We start from the raw sequence: 23,311 nt of genomic DNA on the forward strand, positions 1-23,311 counted from the left end.
TGATGGTTCTATTCACCGTGGTTATGGATTCACTGGCAGTGGGGTGCCAGGGAGGCCACTGCAGAGGTGCTAAGGCTAACAGTGAATCTTCTGTTTAGGGCCTTAAGCCCCTGAGGGTCCTGAAGACTCAGGGAATCTGTCATAGTCCAGGGATCCTTCAACCCCATTCCACTCCTTTTCCATTTGGCCTTTGCTGAGCCAGGCCTGCCCTTGTCCCAGCAGCTGAGTAGGCATGTAGGGATTTAAATGAGCTGATCTTTGTTTATGTTCAGATGAGTAAATGTCCAGACCACTTAAAGTACAGCTGCTTTTCTGGCAGTCTTATCTGTGGGGCCAAAACTTAATAAACCACAGGAAATAGACTGTCATTCTTAGTTTGCTGCCAGGGCTTGCTTCAGATTCCGAGCATACTGGTACTTGGGAGGGAGGTGTAGTTGTTTGCTCTTATTTCCAACCTTGCAGTTATCTTGAACTTTTCGTGCTCCTGGCTTTTTCATTCATGGAGCAATTGCATTTCTTAGCTGTTGCTTTTACACAACCATGTAATAAAGTGAGTCCCATTGAAAATCTGAAAAAGACCTCTGGTTCTTCCCACCACCCCACCCTTTCAACTGCAGGACATCACTGAAAATGCTTAATGCCTGAATCCATGTAAACACAACTTCACTGGAAGGTCTTTCAGTGGGAAATGAATAAATGTTATACATTGTTATGTTCAGTTATGTCAATAAACCCACTTAATAATGGAGATGGTTTATTATTGGAGTTTCCAAATATACAATGTCATAATGGTACACTGCATTTTTCTATAGCAGTTTTCATCAATGAAAATGAAACATAGGCCAGAAGTCTTTCTGTCCTCTTTCAGTGTTTTCAAATTTCCATTTCCACAGTAGAGTGTGGACTTTATTTTAAAGAAATGGTTGTGTGACTTTCTGCCCAAAGAAACAATGAGATGACTCTAAAAGCAGATGGTCAGCCATGGTGTGAAAATGCTGTTAAAACACCAGTGACAGGAGGATGATGGCTCTCAGCAGGCTTTGGCTGTTGAAAGGAAACTGAATTAAAAGTCCGGCCCTTTGACTCTCAGGGTCAATAATAAGCAGGTATTATCTTGAACTGGTGGCCATCTTTGCCATTAAAAAGTTTATGAAAAGATACAATTCCTAAAGAAAAAAGAATAAACTTTATAGGAGGTAGGAGTGTTCAATTAAAGAGCCATCGAAGCAGTTGAATGTTAGTGCAGTAGTGCTCAGCTCAGCCAGTAAGATTATTGCTTTCATAAGGCAGATCATTTTGTGATGCTGCCAGGTAATAATTAGCATGTAATCAGAACATCTTCGCTAATTTGCCAAGCACCTTGTTTTCACCAGACATACAGCATTATGGGAAGCTACTGTATTATTAAGAAACTATTACAATGAACACTGGATTACCTGGTATGTGTACATAACCACTCCCCGCTCTGCTTCTGAGATTTGGAGACAAGTGACAATGAAGCATGAAGCATTCTAATGCCAGAAATGTTTTCAAAATTCCAGACCATGACCCAGGATCAGGACAGATTCTTACGCAGCCTTATATCCTCACCATCTCAGAGAATTATAGCATCATTAAAATTCAGAATGATGTTAAGGAAGTGATGAAAGAATTTTAGTCATCTGAGGCTGCATTCTTTCTGTTTACTTAATCTCTCTGTGCCTCAGCTTCTGCAGCAGTTAAAACGGGAATCCTGGGTGCAGACTGCAGAGTGCAGTTTTAAGGAATAAATGAGTAAAAAGCATTTGACAGTACCAGTTATAGGGCAGATGTTCAATAAATATTAAATGTATTATGGGTAGCAGCAGTCTCCTGTGTCCAGGGGAACAGTTGTATGATTCATTTTAGAAATACCATGGACAAAGCATTTCTGCTAAGCCCTAGCCAACCAAAAAAATTCAGATAATGAGAGTACAGTGTCTTTTTCCTCCCCTTGTTTTTGTTAATTGAGGCGCTTCTGTAATTTAGTGTGAAAGGATAGCTCTCGAAATATTTTCTCATTACTTAGAAAAAGATGTGAATATACTAGGATTTGAGGAGACTTTCTTATGTTTATTAAACTCTCGGCATAAATTAATTCATCCTTTAGATCAGAACTAAGGATGTGTCAATGGTCTTGCTTACATAGTGGCTCCCTTCCCATTAACCTAGTGATAGCATTTCCAAGTCTCCTTTCACTTTTAGCTTACTTAGAAGGATACTTTGCATGCACAAATGCTTTTTTCCTAGGGATCTCAGGTCACTACATCCTTCTTAATCATGTGGTGAATTGTATTCTTTTCATTTTTGCATAGGAGACTGAGGTATTTGGAGATTTTACTTTTATTGGCTACTGAAATAATTAGGGAAAAAATGTAGCTTCCTGATATCTGTTTGCTTTATCTTGTAGCAGAATACCTAAGTATCCCATCACATCTTTTGAGGGATTTTAAGCTACAGGTGATGTGATTCCTTATTGACACAGAAACGTGGCTTTATAATTTGGCTGTGAATTGGCATCAGATGCTGGACAAACTGTCATGCACCAGCATTTCAAGCAACATCGCCTCCTAACTATGTAACTTCATGACATCTCTTTCAAACTCAGCAAAGTTTTATGAATGCTAGCTCTGTGCCATGGTTATGCTGAGACAGGGCAGCACTGTTGTATGTTAAGACCAGCTGTAGCCAAGGAGCAATTATTCATCTTCCCAAGTTATAGTTTTTGGTTAAGTAATGCTTACCCTATAGATGATTTTATGCTTAACTCTTAGTATGTGCACACTGTAGTGTGTGGAGACATACTTTCAGCGGTCACCACCCTCTTACTCCCTTCTCTCTCAACTATGGTGTCCTTAGGATTTATACTTCAGGAAATTAAAATGAGTGCAGATAATAACAAACGCCCATATTAGTACCACTCAGTAACAGTTAACATTTTGTGACGTTTGTTTTCAGCCTTAATAAATGTCTTCATTGAGAAAACCCCTGATTTCCTTCCGCACACCCTGTCTTCTGAAGCAACTACCATTGTGAATTGGATGTGTTTCTTTCTAACAATCAATTCTCCTTATTTACGGAAGTTATATTGTATAAGTTCACAGCAAATGCTGATTCAGTGAATACTGAACAGCTTCTCCGGGGAGAAATTCAGGGTTAGGTTTCCTGCAAGCCTCTGTCCACAACATTTTCATCAACTTATCAATACATAACCTTATTTTATGTGTGCTTCTCTTTAAAGATACCTTATTTAATACATTTCGTTCATTCATTAACATTGAACTCATGGCCAACAGCATCATAACTCATACCTGAAGGAAGTGTATCTAACACACACGTTTCTCCCTGAGACAGACCCCAGACTTTCTGTGCTTAGGCTAGCCAACACTTCCACACTACGCTTGGGAGCCCTTTTAAACAACAAAATCACTGACAAAAAAGAACAAAAATGCAAAAAATGTGGCACTAAACAGACTGAAAAGGACACTTATTTACAGTATGAGATATGAAACAAGAAGGCAAAACATTGCCTTGTTCAGCTCCAGCTGGGAATAGCACAGCAACTCGGATTTTACGCTGCTCTGTGCAAGTCAGCCAGTGGCAGTGAGGGTGCTACAGAGTATTGATTCTGGGGTTACAATGATATTCTGGTGAGCAGGTGAGTTCACACATACATAATCTGTGAATAATGAGGATCAACTGTACTTTCAGTCTTCCCAAATCCTCCTCTACCCTCTACCCCTTTTCTTGAAGCTATAAATTACCTTTTGCACCCCTTGAGCAATTTTTTTTAGGTAAAATCGATGTATAACACTACATTAATTTCAGATATACAACACAATACTTGGATCTTTGTATACAAGGTACAACTACAAAGTGATCATCACAATAAATGTAGTTACTGTCTGTCACCATATAATTGACCCCCTTCACCTATTTTGCCCACTCCCGACCCCCGTCCCCTCTGATAACCACCTATCTATTCTCTATAGCTAGGAATTTTGTTTGTTTTGTTTTTTTGATTCCACATATGAGTGAAATCATATGGTGTCTGTCTTTTAGTCTGACTTATTTCACTTAGCATAATACCTAAAGTCTATCCATGTTGTCAAAAGTGGCAAGATTCCTTTCTTTTCATGGCTGAGTAATAGTCCATTGTGTGTGTGTGTGTGTGTGTGTGTATACCACATCATATATGCATATATATATATATGTATATATACACACACACACACACACCACATCTTTATCCATTCATCTGTTGATGGACACTTAGATTGTTTTCATATCTAGGCTATTATAAATAATGCCACAATGAACATAGGGTCTACATATCTTTTCAAGTTACTATTTTTGTTTTGTTTGAATAAATACCCAGAAGTTGGTAGCTGGATCATATGGTAGTTTGATTTTTAGCAATCTCCTGTCTTTTAAATTGGTAGCCACATAGGTGTGGTTGTATTGTTGATGATGGTAGCTATGCGTGTGTGTGTGTTGAGGGGGGAGGTGGGAGGGTCTTTAGAAAAAACAATTAGTTTGATATTTTCTAGTTCTTCTCTCTGAAGCGTTTTGCTCCTTTGCTGCATGTGCACAGTTTCTATTTCTTCTTAGGGGCTGCTTATCATACATTTAAAATGTACCTACTGTTTGTCTTTTCTAACCTCTGCACACTTACCACTTCCCCAATTCTCGGGAAAGGCTCCACAGAGATAACAGGGCTGAGTATATCCCTGGGCTAAGTACAACCCTGAGCCCATCTGCTCTGGGCTCAGTTTTCAGAAGGTGTCGACTTCTGCTTCCCTTTTATTTTGAAAGACTCTCTGACATGGTTTGTGCCAAGGAAAAGGGTGACTTGCTCTGAGGAGAATCTAGTTTGTTTCTTGGAAGATTTCAATTATGTGCTCTCACTGTCTTCAAACACCTTGCTTGGTCATATACTTTTTCTATTTCTGTTTTGATTGCTGAACACACACACACACACACACACAAACACACACACACACACATACACCTTTGTTTGTTTTTACCTTGTGCTTAAGTCTATTTAGGTGGTTCTTTTTCTTCCTTGTTGGTGTCACTCATTATTAACCCTACTCTTTCTTACTTGGTTCTTAAGAGAAAAAGTACAAAAATGTTGCAAGAATATTTCAGAAAATTTCTGCATACCCTTTAACCGTCTTTACCAGTTGTTAAAATTTTGCCCCATTTGCTTTATTGTCCTCTTTCTCAACTATTTGAGAGTAAACTGCAGACTTTGTGCCCCTTTACTGCTAGATATTTCAGTTGTATTTCCCAAGAACAAGGATGTTCTCTTAAATAACCATAGTACAATGATCAAGATCAGAAAATGTAATACTAATAAAATACTATTATCAAATCTACATTCCATATTCAAAATTTATCACCTGTCTTTTTTAATTGAAGTATAGTTGATTTACAATGTTGTGTTAGTTTCTAGTGTACAGCACAGTGATATATATTCTTTTTCATTATAGTTTATTACAAGCTATTGAATATAGTTCCCTGTGCAATACAGTAGAAATTCTTTATCAAAATTTATCAACTCTGTTAATATCCTTTTTACCTATTATCTCCTTGGTTCAGATCATACATTGCATTTAGTTGTCATGTTATCATCTTTCTTTCTTCCTTTCTATTTTTTAAATTTGATTTTTTAAAGTAAGGTTTTTTGAGTTTTAATTTACGCAGTCCAATTTATCTCTTTACCGGTTAATGGACAGTTTGGGGCTGTTGTGAATAAAGCAGCTAAAACATTTGTATTCAAGTCTTTGTATGGAAATGTGTTTCATTTCTCTTCAGTAAATAGGGCTGGGATTGCTAGGCTGTTAGGTAAGTATGTGTTTAACTTAGTAAGAAACTGCAAACTGTTTTCCAAAGTAGCTGTACCATTTTGCGTTCCCACTAGCAATAAATGAGATTTCCTATTGTTTCACATACTTGCCAGCCCTTGGTTTTTCTCTTTTTCAAAAAAGCCATCCTAATAAGTGTGTAATGTTATTTTGTTTGGTTTAATTTGCATTTCCCTAATGACTGATGTTACTGAGAATCTTTTCATGTAAATAGTTGCCACTTGTGTGTCTTTGGTGAAGTGTTTGTTCAAATCTTTTGTTTTTTATTGGGTTCTTTGTATTCTTATAAGTGAGTTATAAGAATATTTTATGTATTCTAGACACAAGTCCCTTGTCAAATATATGTTATGCAAATATTTTCTCCCAGTCTATGGTTTGCCTTTTTATTTTCCTAGCTGTATTTTTCTTTACATTTAGACCTATGTTCTATTTCAAATTGATTTTTTATATGGTATGAAGTATGAATCCAGCAAACTTAACTTTTTTTTTTTTTGCATATATGTGTCTACTGGTCCAGAAACTTTTGCTGAAAAAATTCCACTGACTCTATATGTGGGTTTATTTCTTAAAACTCTGCTTAGGTCTCTTTGAGCTTCTTGCATCTGTGATTGTCTTTCAATAATTTTAGGAAATTCTTAGCCATTTGAAATAGTTCTTCAAATATTCCATCTGCTTGGCTTTCTCTCCTTCATCTGGAAATCTAATTACGTGTGTGTTAGACCACTTGATATTGCTCTGTGCGTCTCAGATATTCTGAACCTCTTTTTCTTTAACACTTTAAAAAATCTTTGTGATTCAGCTCAGATAATTTCTATGGACCTATCTTTAAGTTTGCTAATTTTTTTCCAACTTATTTGTCTGCTAGTTAGCCCTTTAAGGAATTATTCATCTCTCATATCTTTTTTTCCTAGCATATTTTATTTCTTTCAAAAAATGTTTCTCTGTTGAAATTCCATTATCTCTTGTATAAGTTTCCACTAGTTCTTTTAATATGTTAAATTTTAGTTTTTGGAGATTTTGCACACACAGAGGTTCTTAAGTTTGTGTGCTAATTTATGCTAATATACATGCAAATTAGCACCCAGGAATATGTTTTATTTTTACTTAACTCTATTCCCCCCAACATTATGTAAAACAGGGACCCCTTTCCAAATAAAATTAAGGTGAGATTCCTTTTGTCATGAACAGCTCTGTAAGTTGGATTATATTTAGGTAACATCTGAAAGAGTTCAAGTGAAGGAGAGTGAAGAATTGTGTACTTTTTAAAGCCCTGTGGTTGGGGCTTTCAGTGTCAACTTGAGAACATCATCAATCATGGTATCATGAATCCTCAGTTAGGCATCTTCCTATATACTGCATTTACGTAGGAAGAAACCCTGTCTTATAAAAGGTAGTGACTTTCTGTTGTACACACTGAACTCTAAACAAATGCTCAACCTGAAACCAAACCAGCAGCAGAGGAACACCAAGAATTAGATACGGCAGGATTCTTATTTCGTGGACTAATCCACAGATGCCCCTCTCCTGGCAAGGACTGTGCAAATCCAATACTGTTTCATAATCACCAGATCTCAAAATTTTAGGTAAACTCATTATCACAGAGTAAACAAAAATGCTTACTTTTCATATTCTTTACATCAAAGGTATTATTAACTGGCAACGTGGAACATCTTATAGAAGGGAGAAGCTCTGTTTGAGATTTTTACCTTGGTTTTACATCTGTATTATTTCATGTACATAAAGATTTAAAATGGGTGTTACATCAAGTGAGTATGTAAGACTCAAGTATTGACTATTTGGGGACAAAGGCATTTAATTTTGCTTTAGGCACTATTTTAAGAACTTTCTCTACATTAATTCATTCCATCCTCATAGTAATCCTCTGAGGTAGGTACCATTACTGTCCTCACTTTAGAGATGAGGACATTAAGGCGCCGTGAAGTTATGTATTCTGAGCAAGATCGCTGAGTGGGGAGGTGTTTGAGTCTTGACTGGAAGCCAGGCTGGTCCAGAGTCCTGGCTGTCAGTCCCGAAGCTGCCGCCTTGCATGTACACGTGACAACTGACAAAACACCAGGAATTGTTCTTAAGATTCCCTGCGAACATTTCTTTTCCCCAGTCTAACACGTTAAAAATCATCTCTAAGTAGTTTGGCCTTTATTTGCTCCCGTTTTTTTTAATCTATATAATACGTCAAGGGCAATACCCAGCGTTACAATATTTGTCTGTAAATATTTAATGAGAGACATGTAGTACATCTCTCAGCCGCAGATGCTTCCCTCTGCCTTGACATGGACAGGTCACTGTCCTGTGCTGTGAGGTTAGCTCTTCCCACTGGTTTGTGAGCTCCCTTAAGAGGAGAACCGCATCGTGCATTTCTCTTTGTGTCTCCACAGAGCCCGGCTAGCCCAGAGTTCCTGGCTACCTGCTTATTGATGAGGACTGCAAGGCAACTGTCCAGCCTTCCCCACTGAGACACACGTGCAGACTGTTCACATAAGTCATAGACACTCATGTGTTGGGGTAAGTCATTTAATAGCTGTAATTCCAGCCAAATGTACATTTATATAGCAATGGTTGAAAAATGATGGGTGGTGTAAGATGGTCTGTTTGACTGGGAGTACCATATGTTTCTACTTTTTCTACCTGTAGTATAGGAATACGGTTCTCAAAAAGGGAACATTTGGGAAATTTAACATGCATTTCTTCCCTTTGCATACTACGTAGAGATTTCATGTTGCTTCAAGTAAATCTGGAATCGTGTCTGATTTAGGTTGAGAGTCCTGTCATCTGGCATAGTAGGCATTTCACATAGTAGGTTCTCAGTAAATGCCAGTGGAATTTTTTTTTTTTTTAAATTTTAAGCATTAAGCCTGTTAGGAGAGGAGTCATGGTAGGAAGAATTTTTCGTCAAAGACCTTTTGGATCTATTGAAGCCTGAGCTTTTGCTCTCTAGGATATGGGACAGAACATTGTTGCCGACACACTGATTTTATTTTCCACGTAGTCCCCGTTCTTTAGTAACTTTTTCCACCACAAAATCATGACTGACACTTTAAAAAAATACAAGACAAAACAATCATTTATAAATTTCTTTCTGCGCTAGAAAGACACAATAAGACAAGTGTTTTTATGAGATAAGGGACATTTCAGCGACATGGTGAGGCATGAATTGAGGGACAGCAACCAGGCCCACCAGCTAAATGATTATCTGCAGTTGCCAGAGTGAGCAGGTTCCTGAGCTGATGAAGCCGCTGACCTTGGCGTATTCATCATCATTTCCCCAGGGGACAGAAACCAATATCTCTGTTCTTGTGAATACACATCCATAAAAGGAGACACAGCCCAGTGGAAAAGACTCTGTGTGTATAGGTGGGGGGGTGTGTATATAAGAAAGGGGGGGGGAGATGGCTTCTTACATTTTCTTTCCTCATTTAACATCTTTCTATTTTTACTGAAAAGGGAAGATGACCTCAGTCCCTCATCTGCAAGCTCAGATTTATAATAGCTACTCCAGTCTACAAGCCTGCAAGGGGCATAGTTTTTCCTTATAAGGGAGCTGAATAAGGCTGAAAAACGTGGATAATCTGTGTTATCAGCTCTCGGGCTGTGATTGCCATCCGATTAGGGGAGGCCAGAGGTGAGGGACGTGACCTTGGATGATGCTGGCGCTGTGTCCCCCAACCCCCCACCCCAGCGTGGTACTGACTGCTTCCTGGCCTGGAGTTTAGAGGCGAACTCCGGGACCTGAGTTCACAGACAGCACCAAGCCTGCTTGGGTGGTAGGTGGAGCAGAGCCCCATCGAAGCAGCTGTGGGGAGGGGGTCTGGGTGCGAGGGTGCCTGGTGCTCCGGCCACAGTGGTCTGGAACGAGGTTCAGGAGGTAAAAGAGGATATATTTCCGGAAAGAAGTGGTTGCCATTTGTTTTCGCCTGCTAGGGCTGCTGTGACAGAGTACCATGGACTGGATGGCTTACACAACAGAAATGTGTTAGCTCATCGCCCTGGAGGCCGGAAGTCCGCGATCGGGTGTCCGCGGGGCTGGCTCCTTCTGAGGGCTCTGAGGGAGAGTCAGGTCCCTGCCGCCTCCTCGCAGCTGGTGGTTTGCTGGCAGTCTTCCGCGTTCCTTGACTTGTGGACGCATCAGCCGCATCTCTGCCTTCATCTTTGCGTGACGTTCTCCCTGTGTGCCTGTCTGAGTCTAGATTTCCCCCTTTTACAAGGACACCAATCATATTGAGGTAAAAGCCTGCTTCAGTATGACCTCATCTTAACAGTAGTTACAACTACGATGACCCAGTTTCCAGAGAATGTCACGCTCTAAGATACTAATGGTTAGGACTTCAACACCTGAATTTTGAGGCTGGGGGAGACACAACTTAGCCCCTAACGGAATTTAATCTGTTGACAGTTGATTCATTTGGGTTATTTTCTTGATTTTCACTTAAAAGAAATAGGGAAGGGACATGAAAACAGGAGAGGAAATGGTGGAGTTGATGGTTTTTTTTTTTTTTTTTTTTCTGACAAGAAATCAGGACGTGGGAGAGTGAAGCCTGTAGGGAGAAGTGGTCACATTCCTTCATCCTTCATCAGGATAGTGATGTTTTTGAGAACACCAACAGCACCTGAGTTGAAATATGATCTGTGGGTCAGAGGACCTGGGTCCCCATAGCTTTTGCAAAGTCCCTGTGGTATGTGAATTTAGCTGCCCAGGCAAAATCACCCAAAGTCCTTGCCTGATGCCTTTAGAAATGTGGGGGTGCTTACCCGAGGGGTCTTTCTCCTTTCCTGGGTTCTGGAGTTTGGTGGGAACTATTTGGGAAGGAGCAGGTCCTTCAGCAAAGTCCCATCCTTTCAGCTACTTATCTTCCTAGCCGTACAGTATTTTCAAAATAAAGGTTCTGTTTCCTTTAACAAATGCCAAGGTAGAATCATGTTTAGCTAAGACTGAGCACCGGGTGCTTTGTGAGATATTTTGTATGCATTATGTCAGCCCTCACAGAAACCATTATTATTATTATTATTATTATTATTATTATTATTACTATTATTATTATTATTCCCATATTCCAGATGAAGTGATCACAGCTCAGAGGTCAGCAACTCCGAACCCACGGGCTCACAGGAGGCAAGTGGCAGTCAATTTCTATCTGTATTCTTTTCACTCTGCTTCCCTGTTGCCCTAAGTTTTTAAGAGTAAATCTTTGAAGGATGTGGATTTTTTAAAAAATTTAAATATTACATTGAGATAAGAATTCATTTGATCTCTTTGAGCCGCCAGTGGAAAACGAGGAGCCTGGATTTAGATGATTGCTATGTGTCCATGTAGCCCTAAAATGCATCTAAATTATGATTTTTATTTTCCTGTTTTGGATGTAAGAAGGAGAGGATGTAGGCTGTCAATCTGCTTTTTTTTTTTTTAATGGAATTTCAACATCTCCTTGTGGAATTTCCTGGTTCTCAACCAAGTATGTAGACCCCATGTCTCAGAAGCTGGTCTATTTTGGACTGAGTGGGATAATAATCTGGTTATTTGGGGGATCTGGTGTTTGGAGCCTCATACTTTCTTTCCTCTTCTTCTCTTCTTGCCCTGTGTGCCTACTTCTCCCACAGATGTTCAGGGCTGACCACATGCAGTAGCCGGTCTCCCTGGCCAGGGAAACTTGCCTGCCTTTCTATGCTGAGGTCAGCTTCAACTCTGGGCACGTTTCCTGTGGGCCAACCAACAGGCTTTGACTGATTTAGTTCAGGAAGACTAGCTTGTTTGTGGATATGGTAATGACGCCAGTAAAATTCAATTATGGGATCCCAGAGGACTGTAGCAAGCGATAATAAATTAGGAAACATGAGCTTTGGAGTATCTGAACTGAAATTATAATGGGGCTATTGAAAAACAAACAAACAAAAATCCTAAGCATTCATTTAATAATAGATGCTGCCGCCTTCCCCACCAAAAATTAGTTCATCAACTAACCCTTTGTTCTTGTCATTAAAGAATATGCCTGAGACACAGCCAAGAACATTTTGTCTTAATTACTTGGTATTGTTGTCGCCCCCAGAGCACACCTGGCTTCGGGATAACTGGTACAAGGGAGGAAGCAGCCGCCTGGAGGGGCCTCCCAAGGCCACGGTACTAATCCCTGCTGGGCTCGCAGATGCTCTCCGCCCATGGCCTTGGGTTTCAGATTGCCATCCTGAGTTGAGGTCTGAATGGAGGTTGTAACCTCAGAAGGTCCGGCTAGCACTTAACCGCTGACATCCATCAAGAATGTCAAGGCTTGCATTGTCTCATTAATTTGAACCAGCTTTCCTGCCATCAGATCCTTTTTCATTCCTAACCTTTCCACTCTGCCTTTCTTCCTCTGTGAGCAGTTTATAGCCTCTCCTGTTTGTGCCTCCCCGCTGCGAGGTGCGCCCTGGAAGGCCACTGCTGGGGAAGAGTTTCCTTTGCCCTGCTGCATGCCCTCAGTGGAACTTGCAGAATTAGTGGGTGTTTCTTCTCCACTGTGAATGGCAAGCGCATGAAGGGAGAAAGACCATGTTAGGCAGTCTAAATATCTCTGCAGACTATTTTCCAGATAATTTTAATGTTGAAATGGTCCGTCATTGCTCTCTTCCTTCACTTTATTTCCTTTCTGATCCAGATTCCAACATCCAAGTGTAGAACACAGAACTGATGAACAGGAGATATGGAAAAGATAGCAAAGGCACTAAAAAAAAAAATCTGACTTAGCAGCACGGCATTTTTCACCTGCAGTAAATATCTCTTGCGGTATCTACTGAGACCACGCCTTCTTCTTGGAGACTTGGTCCAGACCCCCCACACCACAAGAAGGACTTGAGTGTAGATCATGCTTATGTTGCATGACCCGACGTGGCAGGTGAACTCACAACCCAGGCTGGCACAGCAGTATCTTGCTCCAGGAGCTAGAACGTCATAGGTTGGTTGTTCTGGAGCTTGGAAAAGGTAGAGCTTTGGAGTTTGGAGCCACCATTTTCATCCATCTGCACAGAGAGGTGGAAAGTGAGGGGTTGGGGGAATTTTGCCATGAATCAGAGATCTCCAAGGAAGCAGACACCAAAGATTGTCCATCCCTGAAGAGATGGGCAGGTCACTGCCTTGGCTCAGAGTGACTTTAACGTCCTAATTCTGGACCCTTGTGAAGCTCTACTGTACTTTTTTGGGTACCCTTAGGGTCTCCCAATAAAGTCTCCCTTTTTGCTTTGATTGATCCCGATAGGTTGGGGGGTGTGTGTGTACATATGTGTGTGTGTACATATGTGTACACCTAACATTTCCTTGGGCTCGGATGGCATTTGAGAGCAGCGTTATGAATGGCTCTAGCATGAGGCGGAGTATAGTGGATAGGACCTTTAAATATGTATCGATAGGATGGTGAGAGTAGACCTGGCGTGAGGGTGGTCTTACTGTGGAAGGGTAACCCTCTGTACAGGATGACCCTCTGTTTCACCCCGACATCTTGCACATGTTCTAAGACCCTGTGCTGAATGCTGCCTCGTAAGCCCCCAGTCTTCATTGTATCTTTACCTCCTTTGCCTCTTGGCCAATGCCTGCCACAAGCCCCTCTTCTTAGCACCTTGAAAAATTTGTTTCTAAGATGTTCAGAGATGATAAAGATTTAATGTATCCTTCCAGCAGGGGTGAGGGGACCAGCAACTTGTGGCACACTGTCTTAGGGCTTGTCTAAATTAGGGGTGATTCTTTCCCTCACAAAGAAACGGAAGTTTCAGGACATCCAGAGACAAAAAGCAGCCAAAGGATTTTACTGTCTTTTTATTTCCCATGAAATACAAGGCTCAGCCGTGTTCATATTTTACCCACGCTGCTTCCTGGCCTCTGCCAGCAGAGGAATTCCATCCAGCGTCCCAGCTGTTCCGGGGCCTGCACGGGGTGGCTGGCTGGGAAGGGGGACACACAGAGGCTTTTGCTCCTGCCACAAATGTGCCTGGGGCTTCTGTGCAGGCAATCAAGTGACCTTCCTCAGGGCAAAACCAGTGGAAATGGCCAGTCTGACTCTCTCATTGAAGGGGAAACTGTCTCTCCATCGTCTCTCAGAAAATAAATGAGCAAGCATAATCTCTAAATATAGGGACCCTTAAAGAGATTATGTGTCCTATTTTCTTGGTGTGTGTTATCTTCTGGGAAAAGGGCATGGGTCTTGGTGTAACTTGTTTAAGAACTGTGGTCACAGTTCATTAACCGCCAGTTCTCCTTAGAAGGAAAAATCAGAATACAAGGTGTTTGTGCCGGTTATAACACACGGTGTGTCAAGCCCTGTGCCAGGTGTTTTTCTATATACTTCATTTGAATGTCACTACAGTAGGGCCATATAACGACTGATTTTTCTAAGAAGTTAAGTCAGCGCCTGAAAGGTCACATAGCTGGTAACTTACAAATCCAGTAAGCAAGAAGAGGTCACACAGCTGGCGTTTGGCCCTGAGTTTACCTGTTCCACTGCACTCCAATTGACAGTCCCTGAATTTGTCTGATAAGACTTCCCAGGGTGACTGCTTGCTAAAAATCCCGTCCTGGGACCCACCGCAGATTGAATAAACCAGAATCTTCTAGAAATGGGTACAGGAATTTATCCCAGGTAAAGCTTATCAGACAAGTTAGACAAATGCTGCTGTCATGCCTTCGATGATGCCCCCCCATTTACGTCATGCCGCCCCCCTTTTAACCCAGTGATTCTTGGCAAGGTGCTAAGGAAGTCTTTTCCTCTTTTCAATAAGCTTTTTTATTTTGTAATAATTTTAGATTTACATTTAAGTTGCAAAGATAATACAGAGAGCTCCCTATACCTTCTCTAACCTATTTCCCTTTGATATTACGATCTTACACGACCACGATGCATCTGTCCAAACTAAGAAAGTGCCACTGATCAATTATTAGCTGTGGGAGGCCATTGCTTATCCTGGGAAGGACAACAGAGAAGGAGAGGGAATCGTAGGAGAGCCCATCTTTTCTTTTTCTTTCCTTATTCCTCAGGAAGGCAAAGGCAGAGAGGGATGGTAGATGACACGTGATCAAGAAGAGATCTGAGTTCATTTTGTGCAGCATTTCCACCGTTCTGGTAAGAACGAAATATGTATGCATGTATGAGCTACACGATGGAAATCATGTGATTTTGGTAGTTTTGCGTATGAGTTAACTGCATGTCTATTTGCCTTTAAAACTGGCATTGCATGTGCAAAGATGAACAGTAAAAATTCACACTAACAGTTTACATCGTAAAATTTTCTTTACTTAGCATGACATTAAATAGCGAATTGAAAACACCATAACAAGTTGAGGTAGAGATTGGAGAAGACGGAAACAATTTTATATTCTCATTCAACTTTACTTTTCCCTTACTTTTTGGACAAGGAGCCCCACGTTTTCACTTTGCCCTGGGCCCCACAAATTATGCAGCCAGTCTCGCTGATTCCTAGTAGACAGCCATTGTCTTAACTTAATGAAGCCACTAATGGCGGCTGTTGTGGTACCCAGGCAGCTGAGTGGAAAGATCCCAGGCAGTTACAGCAGTGGAGAGGGCTTATTCTCCTATGTTAACCAGCCCTGCCTACCCTGATGGCTCCAGTCCCCTCAGGATGACTCCTCCTGGTGGGGCACTCCTACATGTGGCCTGGGGGCAGGAGGATTCCTGTTGCATCTTCCCAGCGTCCACATGCTTTTTGATGCAGAAAGTGTAACAGCAAATGCCACATCAGGAAGCAGTTAGACCCTTGACCTGCCCCAGGCATGTGGCGTTTGCGTGGACCACTCTATATGATACTGCTTAATTATTTCTGTGCTCCTGTGGGCAGTTTTCCTTGTCTGGCTTGAATATTAAATCAAAGACATATCTTTTGCATCTACAAAACCTGCTAACTCATTCCACACAGAATGGGGTGTTTCTGAAAAGGCAGCACAGTGGGCTCAGGACAGCAGCTTTCATTTGTATCCAAAAACAAATTAGCCTAATGGAGCAGAACGGATACAAATGTCCACAAGACCAACCTGTACCAGCAAACAAAGCGTGGCTCTGGTAATGAAGGGCACAGTGGCATTTTCCTCTGCTTGGAAACTGGCGTTGCACTGTGCCTTTTAGAATAGGGTGTTCCTTTTAAAATAAGAAAGATTACCAGCTGACGGTGTGAGGTGCACCCTTCCCCACCAGGGAGGCTGTGGTCTTGTGACACGCGGGAAGATGCCAGCCACCAGCGGGAGGGGTAACCCTTCACAGGCCTAGTTGACTGCTGGCAGCCTTGACTGTGGACTGGCCCTTCTTGTCCTGGTGAGAGTTGTGTCCCAGTAAGACATGTGACCAAGGATCGGGCAAGGTCAGTAGGTGGGCAACTCCACGTGCCCCGTTCCCCTCCGCTCTGTGGAAATCAGAGCACGGGGGTCATCGTAGCCTCCATCCGCCCCCTCCCCCTCCCCAGCCAGCCTCAGACAGCTCCTACCAATTTGCAGTTCTCCTCTGTTTGTTCTCAAGCCCTCCCCCGCTACACGCACTTCTCATTCACACACTCAGAGTCTCTTTGGTGGAATTTTCTGCAATTGTCTCCCAGTTGGTCTCCCTGCCTCCTTCGACCTACCTGCTGTACAGATCTAGAAAAATGGTCCTTTAAAAACTGGAAATTGACCGTTTGGATCCTCCGGTTAAAATCCACTGTATCCATTTGTGAGGACAAAGCTTTTCCTCTTGGTATTCAAGGTCCTAAAAACTTTTTCTAGAATATTCTTCCCCCAGCTGCCAGCAAGGCTCATTTCTTTCTTCCTTCAGAACATGCTTCAGACATTCAAACTGAAACCGACTGCCCCAACGCTCTCTATCCCCGTACCCCCACCCCTGTGTGTCTGGCTGGCTGCACTCACAGCTTGTCGGCTGACATACTCTCTCTTCATTCGTCTTCTGTATGGTCTTTTTCTTCACTTGCACCCATGTAATTTCTGCCAAGTTGGATATTCTTCTCTGTCTTGTTTTGCTGCTGTATCCGGCCCCTGGCACTGCCTGGTCCACAGGAGGGGCTCAGCTCAATGGCTTTTTGTTGAGTGAATTGTCAAATGGATCTGAGCTTCACCTACTTCTCCAGCTGTGTCCCTGCCACATCCCTAAAAACCCGCCACACTCCAGCCTCATTAGATCCATGAGGATCTGGATCACATGTCCACAAATTTGTGCATGCAGTTCCTGCCCCTGCAATACCATCTCCCCTTTCTACGCATGCCAAGCTCTTCTTCCTTTTGCATTTCCCCAGGAGCCTCAACAACCCCATCAGGACTCACAGCGCACGCGCAGCACTGGACCACACTACATGGGGCTTGGTTAGTCAGCAGCCCCTCCCAGAGATGTTAAGCCAGGGCAGATGGTGCAATTCAGGTCTCTCTCCCCACCCTGGTGCTTCAGATGTTTGATGAATGAATATACAAATGACATGCCCAAAGACACACAACCAGTTAGTGGCAAGGACCAGAGTCGTATCCAGATATTCTGGTCTTCCATCCATGGTACTTTATTTATTTCCGTCGGAGAACTCCTTTGGGAAGACAGTTTACCCACTTCCCCAAGACCCACAGTATAGTTTCTGTACTTCTATGTCCTTCAGCTTCCTGGTACCCAGCCTCTATTTTTCTTTTTTCAAAAACAAATTTTTCTTCATTTGTCATTCTCCTAACTCCCTACATTAATGACAGTCTCATCTGATTAATTAATTTTCATGAAGCGGCTGTTAAAGCACAGAGAGATTTTAGGCACGAAGATTTTGTTGACATTTGCAGAGGTTCTGAAGTTACTCAGACCAAAGGAATACATCCTGGGCATATCTGCAAGTTCTTTGCATGACTGTTCCATAAGCTCATTTTCTTTTTCATGCAAAATTTCAAACACACATAAAAGTAGTAGGGATAGTACAAGCCTCAAAGTTGCATCACTCCAATGAACAGTTCAGTTATTAATGATCTGCAACATTTCCTTTTTCTTTTTATTCTTTGTTGAATTATTTTAAAGCATATCCCAGACATCACATCGTCTTCTCCTACTGCAAAATGCTTTCTTTTTTAAAAAAAGAAAAGGAAACAAAACATAACCACAGTACCTTTATCACCCTTAACAAAATGAAAAATAATTCCTTGGAGATATGATACAGTTTTCATGGCGATATTTGAGGTGCAGCTTTTCTGTGCCTCTCTAATTGTATAAAGAACAGAAATAACTCACACTTAAGAAGGAGTATCCATTGTACCCCCTTACCCGTTTCAAGGGAAGTGTGAAATGCCCCATTTCTTTCCTGGATGTGTGGGGCTTCTTTGGGGCTTTCTTATTCATCTGAAATTTTCTCCTCTAAGGTTCTTGGTAGATGCTGGCTTTGGAGAGTGGCGCTCGCTCCCTGGCCCACCCCCCAGCCAGGCTTCCACAGTCCAGGCCCTTGGAGGGCTGGCACCTCCTCTGCTCACCATCTACAGGTGGCCCATATGCCAGGGTTAAGGTTGGACTTAGATGACCAGGGATTTCCATTCCCTGTCTTCCTTGTTGGCCCTGGCACCTCATAAGCTATCATGCCCAGTTACAAATAATAAGGAGAATGCATTCAGATTAGTTACGTGAAGAGCGTTCAAGTTTAAACTTTGAAAATCCCAGTATCACCTACACCATCCAGAGGGCCAAGGAGAAAGCACCAAAGAGATGCAGAGTCTGGATGTCAGAAAGCCTGGCAGAGGCTTTCTGGCTCGCAGAGAGTGGGCAGTGGGCATGTTCTCCCCACGAGAGCCTCTGCTTGCAGGGGTCATTGCCCACAGTGCCCTTCACCGCTCACACCCTCCCTGGTTTGGCAGGACCCAACCCCTCCCCCGCCGGCCGTCCTTCCTCCACCCACCCCGGAGGCTCACTTCCCTTCCTTCTGGAGGGCCACTTGTTTTGTCCCGTTGCTAAGCAGCATGGTGCACTCAGGCAGTGTTGGCTGCCGCCTGTCCACCCCTGCCTAATTCAGACTATTCAGATTAACCCTGTGCGGCCGGACATAGGTTAAGAACTAAGGCTCTGTGGCCGCAGGCACCTGACTTTGAGTTCTGGCCCCAGCATTTAGTAACCAAGTGATAGTAACTTCTAGGAAGTTACTCGCCCTCTCCAATCAAGTCTTGGTTTTCTCTTCTGTGTAAGGGGATAATAACATAATGGTTTCTGCATTTGTCGGCTCTGAGAATTAAATGACTTCACGTGTGCAGACTGCTCAGTGTTGTGTCTGCTGTGTAGTAGGTACTCAAGGTGTGTTAGCCAATAGTGATACAGTCCCTACTTCATAGCTACCACCTGCTTTCACCGCAGCATCAGTTAGCTGGTCGGGGTAACCGTTACTCCTTCCATTTTGAAAAACACAGGCACAGAGAAGTCATCAACTTGCTCAAAGACAAACAGCTAAACTAATACTGGAGTCCGGCTTGTTTGGTGCTCTTCCTGCTTTGTCACTGGACCCCAGAGATATCTAAGTCTCAAGATCAATCCCACTCGGCCCTTCTCCAGGGAAGAGAATTTACTTGGACACAGTCGACTCCATGGGCCTTGTTTCCCACTTGGAAACAGTATGATTTTTGATCAGTATTTAAATCATACCCAAGATGAACATATATGTGTGTCCATTCCCATGGCTGCTGTAATGAGAAAGAACAAATAATTTGGACTTCAATCCCAATCAGAGCTTGAGGACTGAAAGAGGAAAAATTGGCCTTGGGGTACAAGGCATTGAATCACACAAGCAATCTATAGACGTGACAAGGCTGTAGGAAGGCTGAGTTCCATAAAAGAAAAAGTAGTAAGAGGACATCATGCTGCCCAAGGAAAGGTAGATAATTGTAAATCTCTTCCTCCAGACGCCGAGTGATTCTAATTATTCTGCTTCCAATTTTTAGAGCTGTTAATTCAGCTGGTTTCCAAGGAGGCAGAGGCTCAGGTTTGGTGCCTGAAACTACTATCTCCTTTAGTTCTGTTTTGTAACCCTTGGCTGCGCAGGATCCCAGCCTGGTCCTGGTCTCTTGGGAGGGCCTGGTGAGGGCAGGTGGGCCCTGGCTTTCAACTCTTTTGGAAGATCAGCTCTAAGACTCTACAACCCTAAGTTGCATTTGAATACCGCTTTCGTCATCTTTGTTAGATCCTGGGCCATTGTTTAGTTAGTATTTTCTTTATATTTACTTCTTGTACAATTAAAAAAATTTTAAAAAAAATTCATTGTATTAGTCAGGATGGGATGGACTTTGTTGCTTTACAAATAAACCCTGATATCTCGGTGGCTTAACACAGCAAAGGGTTATTTTTCATTCACTTAAAATCCAGTGTGAGCCAGATGACTGTCCAGGGCAGCTTTTCTTGAGGACAACTCTTAGATGGTGACTTACATCCAGGCCCCCTTCATCTTTAATGTCACTGTCTCAGGGACATGCCGCCCCAAATGTGCCATGTTACTGCACTGATAATTCTGAGCTGAAGGCACTTGAAAAACAGCAAGTGCAAGAGAAGACTGTCTCTGAACTGCCCTTCTCTGCCTAAAGGCAGATCCTCAGAAAGGAGCCCCTTTGTCCTCAGTCTCCTCTCCGGGAGTTTCATCAACCAGGGAAGACTGGCTCTTATCAGAGGAGAGGAGACTAGAGGCAGACATCACATCCAGACACGCTCGGTCGCAGATGAGCATACATCCCGTCCACACTTCTAAGGGCCCTTCATCTTTCCTAAAAGTCGTTTACTCTCCCCTGTTAAGACGGCACATAAACCTCAAATCTCATCGCTTTTTTGGGGTATTCATGTTTTTCCCCATGTTACCTCCATATGCACATAACATTAAAAAACAGTAAATTTGTGTACCTTTTCTTCTATGAATCTGCCTCTTGTCACTTTACTTTATAGACTCAGCTCTTGAACCTGAGAAAGTAGAGGGGAAGTCTCTCCTGCCCTGCAGAGGCATCTAGGGTCACCGAGGCAGGGAGGGGAGAAAGAGAGCATCCGTGGTACTTTATCACTCAGCTAATGTTTGAGGTTTGGGGAGCGCATGGAGAAGAGGGATTGGAAAGCGCCCTCAACACCCCTCTTTACAGTACCTGTATGCTACTTGATTTGTCTGTCCTGTTTTCTCAACGTGAGCGAGAGCAAGCTTTTGCCTTGCACCATATTGCCCTCTAGCGGTCACTTCGTTTTGTAGCACATGGAAGAAAGGCGCTAAGGAAATTGCTTTTTTAAGAATGAAGCCAAGAAGGGGACAGGCTGGGGAAGTGGGTGGGTGCAAAGAACAACTGTAGCTTCCGGCCCAGCCTCACCGCGATCCGCGACTTCTCTGCGCAGCCGCGCCCTTTCCTCCTCGGGCTCCACCCGGTCTTCCTGCGACCCCACTCTTAGGCATTCCTGCACCCGGTGACCTCTTCTCCTTCCTGCCGGGGTCCTGGGCCTCTTCTTCGCGGAGAGAATTCAAAGCTGCTTCCATTTTAAATAAAAAGAGCTTCCTGTGGCTGGAGATATCCGACGAGAAGCGCGTTATGAATGCCCTGAAGAGAGATGCTACGTGAAAAATAGACAGGATTCAGCTGGAAGAAAAAAAAAAAAGGATAATCTGTTATTTGTTGTTTCTAAGCAGGACCTCAAAAACTCCAGGATGTCTCTGCTCCTCAGTGGAGAGCCCTGCTTTGCAAGTGCCCCTCCTCACCCGCCTCCAGACCATCTAGTTAACCCTGGTGGGACAGGCACAGCTTAACAAATGCATATATTTGTCATCTTAAGAGCTTTGGTAAGCCGACTTGAATTTCAGATAACTAGAGACAATTGTAATGGCTTTCTCCTGTCATGGTGACATTGGGTAATTAGTAATCCTATAAAAGTATTGAGGGTAACTTTTTTAAAAAGATGAAAACCAAGAGATGGAGACAAAGAAGGCTACTCTGTTGAGTTGAACCTTGTCTTCAATGAGGACGTTTTTAAAAGTAACTTTACATCTAGATGTGGGCTTCAGTTATATATGTGCCTGCCTCAAAATATAAAGCACAAACATCAACCTACCAAAGCTTGGATGGTGAATTCATGGTAGATATTTACTTTGTTGCAAAGGGTGTTTCTATTTCCATAAAATAAAATTTTATTTAAGGCTATAGGAGCTAGAATTTCTCTTGACAGTTAGATAAAACAAAGGAGCCTAAAGTTTAATTCTGGACTAAAGCTATTACAGTAGTTTTGAGTGTAGGCCATACCAACAAAGAACAACAAATAAAGAGCTTGGAAGGTCAGATATTGTGAACAGAAAATTTGCAGAAGCCTTGGGGATGGGCAGCAGCTGGGTTTCCTTAAGATTTATAGGCTTAATAGAAGAAATGTGCACTTGTTTATTTCTAATTTATATGAACATACACCAGATGGAGACACTCCACTACTTCCTTTAAATGCCCCACATTTGAAAAAAATCTCCCCTTCTCTTTTCTTATCTCTTAATGTGACTGGTTAGAGCAGCAGCTTGTGTTTTAAAACCACAAAATGCACATAGATTTTTTTTAAAGGAGTGGAAAGAATAGGCATTTCCTATGTGTTTGTTCATATTTCTGAAGCTTATTTAACGTTCTCTACCTTGTCATTTTACTTAGTATGACTCTGACACCCCTCAGTTGACATGAGCCTGAATTCCAATACTCTGGTAATAGATACTACCTAAAAGAAAAGATGACATCCACGGAGGTATTAAAAAAGGGTTATCAACAGTGAACTTGTCAATATGATCAACATGGATGGGGAACCCAGGTAGCTTGGGCTGATGAAGTTGGTACAGTGGTTGAATCACCTCCCTCCCCCAGATCCAAGGATTTAAATAGCACTTACAGCTCTGTGGACGCAGAGCCCAAGATGACTGGGGGCAGCTACTATGTGATGAAGGACATGGGGGCTGCTGCAAACTTCCAGAACAAGTGGCTGAACTGTTTAAGGAATTTTGAGATCCTCCATCTGGACGAGGGCAAAATCATACATGACCGATCATCAGTAGTTAATATAATCTGGTAATTCCTGTTAACAAAACATCCCCCAAAAAATCACAGGAAGAAAGTCTAGGTCTTGTCCCTAGCTACATGGAGCCCCTGACATAGTGACCCTTTTGGCTTGTTATTGGATAGTCTACTGAAGCTGTCCTGAGTAAGCTAGATCTATCAGAAGAGCAGAGAGCCAGTTTATTTAGAAGACTGCCTTTTTAAAAAGAGAGATGCTCATAAGAGTGCTGATTCTCCCTCAGGGGATCAAACCGATTTCTAACTCTACATATAATCCTGTCCACTTCCTCCTCTGCTGCACCTTTCTCCTTTCCTTCTGTCTCCTTTTTCCAGGACAACTGGGTTTCAGGCACTCGCCTGAGCAATGACAGCGTGAAGATTTATGAGAAATTGTTTCAGCCTTTTAGGGGATGAG

At 42.5% G+C, this 23,311-nt stretch overlaps 1 protein-coding gene across 3 annotated transcripts in view; it reads left to right on the forward strand.

Annotated features, from left to right (window-relative positions):
* Positions 1-23,311, forward strand: part of TRIL (TLR4 interactor with leucine rich repeats) — an 82,613-nt gene that overhangs the window by 4,014 nt on the left and 55,288 nt on the right. The window contains exons 2-3 of one of the 3 annotated variants that reach the window (XM_072964763.1): positions 8,285-8,411; positions 14,899-14,983. The gene's annotated coding sequence lies outside the window, so the exon portion shown is untranslated. Of the gene's footprint in view, positions 1-8,284; positions 8,412-10,961; positions 10,979-14,898; positions 14,984-23,311 lie in introns of those variants that run through there. The other 2 variants (XM_072964764.1, XM_072964762.1) reach the window with 2 other exon arrangements.

Source organism: Vicugna pacos, chromosome 7, assembly GCF_048564905.1.
Source record: "Vicugna pacos chromosome 7, VicPac4, whole genome shotgun sequence".
Lineage (NCBI taxonomy): Eukaryota > Metazoa > Chordata > Mammalia > Artiodactyla > Camelidae > Vicugna > Vicugna pacos.